The sequence below is a fragment of the Lactuca virosa genome, chromosome 2 (assembly GCF_052849685.1).
Source record: "Lactuca virosa cultivar CGN04683 chromosome 2, Lactuca_virosa_CGN04683_v6, whole genome shotgun sequence".
NCBI classification, from domain to species: Eukaryota; Viridiplantae; Streptophyta; class Magnoliopsida; order Asterales; family Asteraceae; genus Lactuca; species Lactuca virosa.
Genome location: NC_136427.1, coordinates 310,091,117 through 310,097,738, shown reverse-complemented (window position 1 = coordinate 310,097,738; position 6,622 = coordinate 310,091,117). Strand labels below are relative to the sequence as shown.

At 40.4% G+C, this 6,622-nt stretch overlaps 1 non-coding gene across 1 annotated transcript; it reads left to right on the top strand.

Moving 5' to 3' along the window:
* Positions 1–5,735: 5,735 nt before the first annotated feature.
* On the top strand, positions 5,736–5,842 carry LOC145161959 (small nucleolar RNA R71). The gene has a single exon (XR_013738814.1). It is a non-coding gene; the product is annotated as a small nucleolar RNA R71 (small nucleolar RNA).
* The last annotated feature ends 780 nt before the right edge of the window (positions 5,843–6,622 follow it).

Here is a 6,622-nt window from a genome sequence, read left to right as displayed (position 1 = left end):
AACCAAACCAAGAAAACCACAAACAAAACACAGAGAAATTAAAAACATCAAAATTCTGGGCATCTGCAGCCTGGACTCGCCGAGCCCATGAACAGACTCGGCGAGCAGGATGAACTGCGCGAGTCCATTCCAGATCGGGCGAAATCAACCGTCCAAATGTAAAAATTAATGCAGGGGTTTGTCTCGGTATGTTTATTAAGCGTAAATGTGCAAGGAATTGTGTCTAAAACATCCTAATTCGTACCAAAAATCAAAACCCTAGATTTGGAGTAAACCCCAAATCCGAGTTTTTCCTAGATTACAACCATAAAACTGCCTAAGATATGATTTTTAACAAGATTTAGGATAAAAGATGTTACCTTTTCGGTTGAAGATGCAAAAAAACTAGCAAGAAATGAAGATGAAAGCTTGAGAGGAGAGAATGCTCGACGAGCGGCTGGTGGCTGCAAATGAACTTGTGTTTTACCAATTAGGGTTAAAACCCCTTATTTACAGAATGTGAAAAATAATTTTTTTTTCGGGTAAATACGTGGACTCGCCGAGTAGAAGCTCCTACTCGCCGAGCAGATACGCGAATCCGCGATTTTTTCGTGATTTTCAAAGTGGACTCGTCGAGTAGATACCTAGACTCGACGAGTTTTTCGTTCTGTTTGATAAAAATTTTAGTTCTTAAATTTTATGCCACCAACCCCACACTTGAGCATTGCTTTCCCTCAAGTAATGATTTTAAGCACATAAGAAGATTGATAAAAGCAGATTCTAACAAAAACGAAAGTAAAATGAAAAAAAGAAAAGGAAAAGAAAGCAAACTCTAAACTCGGGTTGCCTCCCTGAAGCGCTTCTTTTTAAGGAGTCATTAGCTGGACTCCTTCCCGCTTTACGTTTTTGTAGCTTCTTCCAAATGCAGCCCTTCTTCAAGTCCTTCATATTTTGGGATTCCCTCTTCATATTTCTTTACTCTATGACCATTAACCTTGAAAGGAATCCCATCTTTTGATATAAGCTCAATAGCTCCATGTGAAAAAACTTGTTTTACCACAAAAGGACCATCCCACCGTGTCTTCAACTTGCCCGGAAAAAGCTTTAACCTCGAATTGAAAAGTAACACCTTTTGTCCATTATGAAAATCTTTATTACCCTTTAGTCTTTTGTCATGCCAATTCTTGGTCTTTTCTTTGTATATCAAGGAACTAGTGTAGGCCTCATTTCTAAGTTCTTCAAGGGCATTTAATTGCATCAACCGGTTTGTTCGAAGTTCAGCCAAATCAAAATTGCACATCTTTAAAGCCCAAAAAGCTTTATGCTCTATTTCAACCGGTAAGTGACAATTCTTTCCATAAACTAGCCTATATGGTGTAGTACCAATAGGTGCTTTGAATGCCGTTCGAAAGGCCCAAAGTGCATCATCTAGTTTATCCGACCATTCCTTTCGATTTCCTCCAACCGATCTCTCTAAAATCCTTTTCAATGCCCTATTTGTCACTTCAGTTTGTCCACTAGTTTGTGGATGATAGGATGTGGAGAACCTATGATGCACCCCATATCTTTTTAACACTTTGGCTAATTGATCATTTGCAAAGTGAGTGCCCCGGTCACTAATAAGAGCTTTAGGAACTCCAAATCTTGAGAATAGCTTTTTTAGAAATCGCACCACCACCCGAGCATCCGTAGTAGGTAATGCTTGTGCCTCTGCCCACTTAGATACGTAATCGACCGCCACCAAGATATATTTATTCCCTTTTGACATTGGGAAAGGTCCCATAAAGTCAGTCCCCCAAACATCAAATATTTCACAAACTTGAATATTATGTTGGGGCATCTCATTTCGGGATGATATGTTCCCCGCTCGTTGGCATGAATCACATTCCTTGACATATTGAGCAACATTTTTGAAAATTGTGGGCCAATAAAACCCAATATCAAAAATCTTTTTAGCTGTGTAATGTGCTTCATGATGTCCCCCAACGGGCCCACTATAACAGTGTTCCAAGATTTCCCGACTCTCTTTCCCGAATACACATCTTCTTATCATTCCGTCTGCGCAGCTTCGAAAAAGGTATGGATCGTCCCAAAAGTAGTACTTGATTTATGAGAAGAATTTCTTCTTTTTTTGGCGGGTTAAATCTTTTGGGATATATTCAGTAGCTAAGTAATTAGCTATATCCGCAAACCATGTCACCTCTCCTGCTATTACTAAAAGATACTCATCGGGAAAATCGTCTCCAATCTTGTCGTCTTCCAATTCTTCTAAGTGCGGGTTCTCTAATCTTGATAAATGGTCGGCAACCACATTCTCCATTCCTTTTTTATCGCGTATTTCAATGTCAAACTCTTGTAGAAGTAAAACCCAACGTATCAACCTTGGTTTAGCATCTTGTTTAGCAAAAAGATACTTAAGGGCAGAATGGTCGGTAAAAACTATTGTCGTTGACAAAACCAAATATGGTCGGAACTTGTCAAAAGCATATACCACCGCTAGTAGCTCCTTCTCGGTAGTAGTGTAGTTCTCTTGGGTTGGGTTCAAGGTCTTACTTGCATAGTAGATCGGCTGAAAATGCATGTCAACTCTTTGTCCCAAAACAGCTCCCACCGCATAGTCACTCGCATTACACATAAGCTCAAAAGGAAGATTCCCATTTAGGGCTATCATGATAGGAGTAGTGGTTAATCTTTCCTTTAATAACTGAAATGCTTCATGACATTCTTTAGAGAAATCGAATGGAGCATCCTTCAAGAGTAATTGAGTTAAAGGCCGTGTGATCTTCGAGAAGTCTTTAATAAAGCGACGTTAAAATCCCGCATGGCCAAGAAAACTCCTCACCCCTTTTACATTTGTTGGAGGGGGTAATTTTGCTATTGTGTCAATTTTTGCTCTATCCACTTCAATCCCCATCCTTGAGACCTTGTCTCCTAGCACAATTCCTTCCTTCACCATAAAATGACACTTCTCCCAATTAAGAACAAGGTTAGTCTTCTCACATCTTGCTAGCATGAGATCCAAGTTGGACAAACAATCCTCAAAAGATGACCCAAAAACCGAGAAGTCATCCGTGAAAACCTCCATAAATTTTTCGATCATGTCATGAAAGATAGCCATCATGCACCTTTGGAAAGTAGCTGGTGCATTGCATAACCCAAAAGGCATGCGTCTATATGCGAATGTTCCACTTGGACATGTAAATGTGGTATTTTCTTGATCTTGTGGGTCGATTGGGATTTGAAAGTACCCCGAGAAACCATCGAGAAAACAATAATATAGATGACCGGAAAGCCTTTCTAGCATTTGATCGATAAATGGCAACGAGAAGTGATCCTTACATGTAGCATCATTTAGTTTTCTGTAATCGATCCAAACACGCCACCCAGTTACTGTTCTTGTTGGAATTAACTCGTTGTCTTCATTAGTAACCACCGTCATTCCTCCCTTCTTTGGTACCACTTGCACCGGACTTACCCATGGGCTATCGGAGATTGAATAAGTGATACCCGCGTCTAATAATTTAACCACCTCCTTTTTGACAACTTCTTGCATGTTTGGGTTAAGTCTTCTTTGGCGTTGAACTACAGGTTTGGCTCCTTCTTCTAAGTTAATCTTGTGAGAATAATAAGTCGGACTAATTCCCTTGATGTCGGTTATCTTCCATGCTATAGCACCTTGCCTTTTCCGTAGTACACCCACGAGACTTTCCTTTTCATGTTTGGCCAAATCAGCAGCTATAATTACCGGTTTTTGTTGATCATGTTCAAGAAATGCATACTCTAATTGATCTGGTAGTGGTTTAAGTTCAGTTTTTGCGTTCTGAATGCTGAACACGTTGAGTCCAGTGAGGGGACTCGTCGAGTACTGGGAAAAATTCGTGACAAATCGAGTTTCTTCGAATGGGCTCGTCGAGTCGGTCGTGGCTGCTCGGCGAGTCGAGTGTTCAGCACTTCTGATTAGATCATTGTATTCCGCTTCCTCGAGTAGTCTCTCTATTTCCAGCAGGTCTCTTTCAGCATCAAACTCTTATTCAAGGGGGACGGTGGACTTGTTTGGCTCATCTACATTCCATTCCTCCATTAGTTCTTCCAACATATCAACCGAAAATGCTGTGTCATCATTATTCCGTGGATGCTTCATGGCTTGATCAACCCCAAAAGTAACAGATTCGTCTCCTACCCGAAGAGTAAGTTTAGAATCGTTCTTGTCAACTATGGCACTCGCGGTGTTTAAGAAAGGCCTTCCAAGTATAATCGGGACTTGAGGATCCGCTTCCATATCTAATACTATGAAGTCCGCGGGAAACACGAACTTATCGACCTTCACCAATAAATCTTCGCATATTCCTCTTGGGAATGTGACCGTTTTATTCGCTAGGTGAATTGCCATTCGAATTGGCCTTGGCTCCGGAAGATCTGGTTTCTTGAAGAATGAGTATGGCATGAGATTTACACTTGCCCCCGAATCAGCTAGTGCATAAATGGTAGCTAAGTTTCCGAATTGACAAGGCAATGTTAAGCTTCCCGGATCACCCTTTTTCTTAGGTAGTTTGTTCAACATGGCAGCTGAACAGTTCTCGTTTAGGACCACTTTCTTCACCTCTTCCATCTTCCTTCTATTAGTTAAAAGTTCCTTGAGGAATTTGGCATATTTAGGCATTTGTGCAACCGCCTCTATGAATGGCATATTGATTTGAAGAGCCTTTATGTGTTCCAGAAACTTTTGGTAGTCAACATCATTCTTTTCTTGTCTAGCTCGAGCTGGAAATGGCAGTGGAGGGTGATATGGCTTGACAAGAGGTTTGTTTTTCTGTTCAGGTGGGGGACTCGTCGAGTCCATAACTTCGACTCGGCGAGTCGGATCGGGAATTTGTAATTCTTCATGCTCTGCTTCTTCCTATTGAACCAGCTTAGGATCTTCTTGCTGAATAGGGGCCAGAGGAGTTATAATCTTCCCACTCCTAGTTGTCATGATATTTATATGTGCACCTTTTGGGTTACTTTCGGTATTACTAGGAAGTCCACCCGGTCGTCTTTCGTTCAATTGTTGTGCAAGTTGGCCCAGCTGCTTTTCTATGTTGAGAATAGATGCTTGCTGATTCCTAAGCAGAGCTTGTTGATCCTTTATCATAATTTGGTGTTCTCTCAACATATTTTGTTGATCTTTGATTGCAGCATAGGTATCATTATGCCTTTTCTCGGACGCGGCCACGAATCTTGTAAGCATGTCTTCCAAATCTGATTTCTTTTCATACACCGGTTCCTCCTTTTGATAAAAGCCTCTATCTTTTTGCTTATATTTTTCCTCCCTTGTCTTTTTATACTCTTCATATGGTAGCCATTCTTTCTTGGGTTTTCGCCAATTGTCATCATACCTATCACCACTTGAATAGCACACTTGCACTTTCCGGTTCCCGTTCTCGTCAAGGTCACAATCTTTAGTAAGGCGGGGCCCTCTACAATTTTCACATCCCACTCTGATGGCATGGATGGATTGGTCCATCTTAGTCATCCTTCGGTCCATGCTTTCCAATTTTGCCATCATTGCTGCCATGTCATCCGTAATAGAATTCACCGCCCCTCGACTCAAGTCATTCCTTGGGTTATGATATTCTCTAGAGTGCTTAGAGAACTCTTCAATTAGAACCTTTATCACTGGGGGTGGTTTCTTTGTGAGTGGTCCTTGCAAGTCAAGGAGTTTCCTGGTTGTCACATTTACTCCATCATAGAAAATGGAGACTTCTTGTTGGCTGTTTAAATCATGATGTGGGCAATTCCTTAGTAAACCATTGTATCTTTCCCATGCTTCATAAAGTGACTCCCCAGCTTGTTGTTCAAAATTGGCAATGGTTTTCTTCAATTTGGCTATCTTTGATGGAGGGAAAAATTGGTCTATAAATTCTTCTTTCATTTTAGTCCAAGTAGTGATGGATCCTGGAGGAAGTGATTTCAGCCAATCTTTCATAGCTCCCTTGAATGTGACCGGAAGCATACGAAGTAAAACAATGTCACGAGCCACATTGGGGACATTAAAGTAGTCGGCTATATCGTTGACCTCGTCAAGATGCTTGTATGCGTCTTCATGGTCCTTCCCGTAGAATGGAATCTCCTTAAGTTGAGCAAGTATGTGGCCCTTAAGTTCAAAAGTGGCACTCGACAAGTTCAAGGCTAAAACAGAAAAAAAATGTAACCAAAAGTCCTAAATCATAAAAACTTCAAACTTATCCAAATAACTAATTTACTAAAGCAGTAACTCTGTGCAAGATGGATCTCACACAAAGGATCGATAATACTAGAAATTAGAATTAATTTTTGAACCGTTCCCCGGCAACGGCGCCAAAAACTTGATGTGTGTAAAACTAACTAGTTTTATCCTACTTTTTAATTATGAATTCGACACACAAAAGGCAGTGGACCTGTCAATTGGTGGTATAATTTAGCAAGCAGGGTCTCGAACTCAGGGAATGGAAATTAATCTAACTACTAAAATTATCTAAAACAAATAGTAAAATAGAAGGATTTTCTCTAGTTTTGCAAGACTAGAAACTTAACTAAAACTTAACAACTAAACAATTAAAGTTGTAACTAAATTCAATAATAAAGAGGACTTCTGTTTAGGTTCGAATCATTTGATCCTATGGTT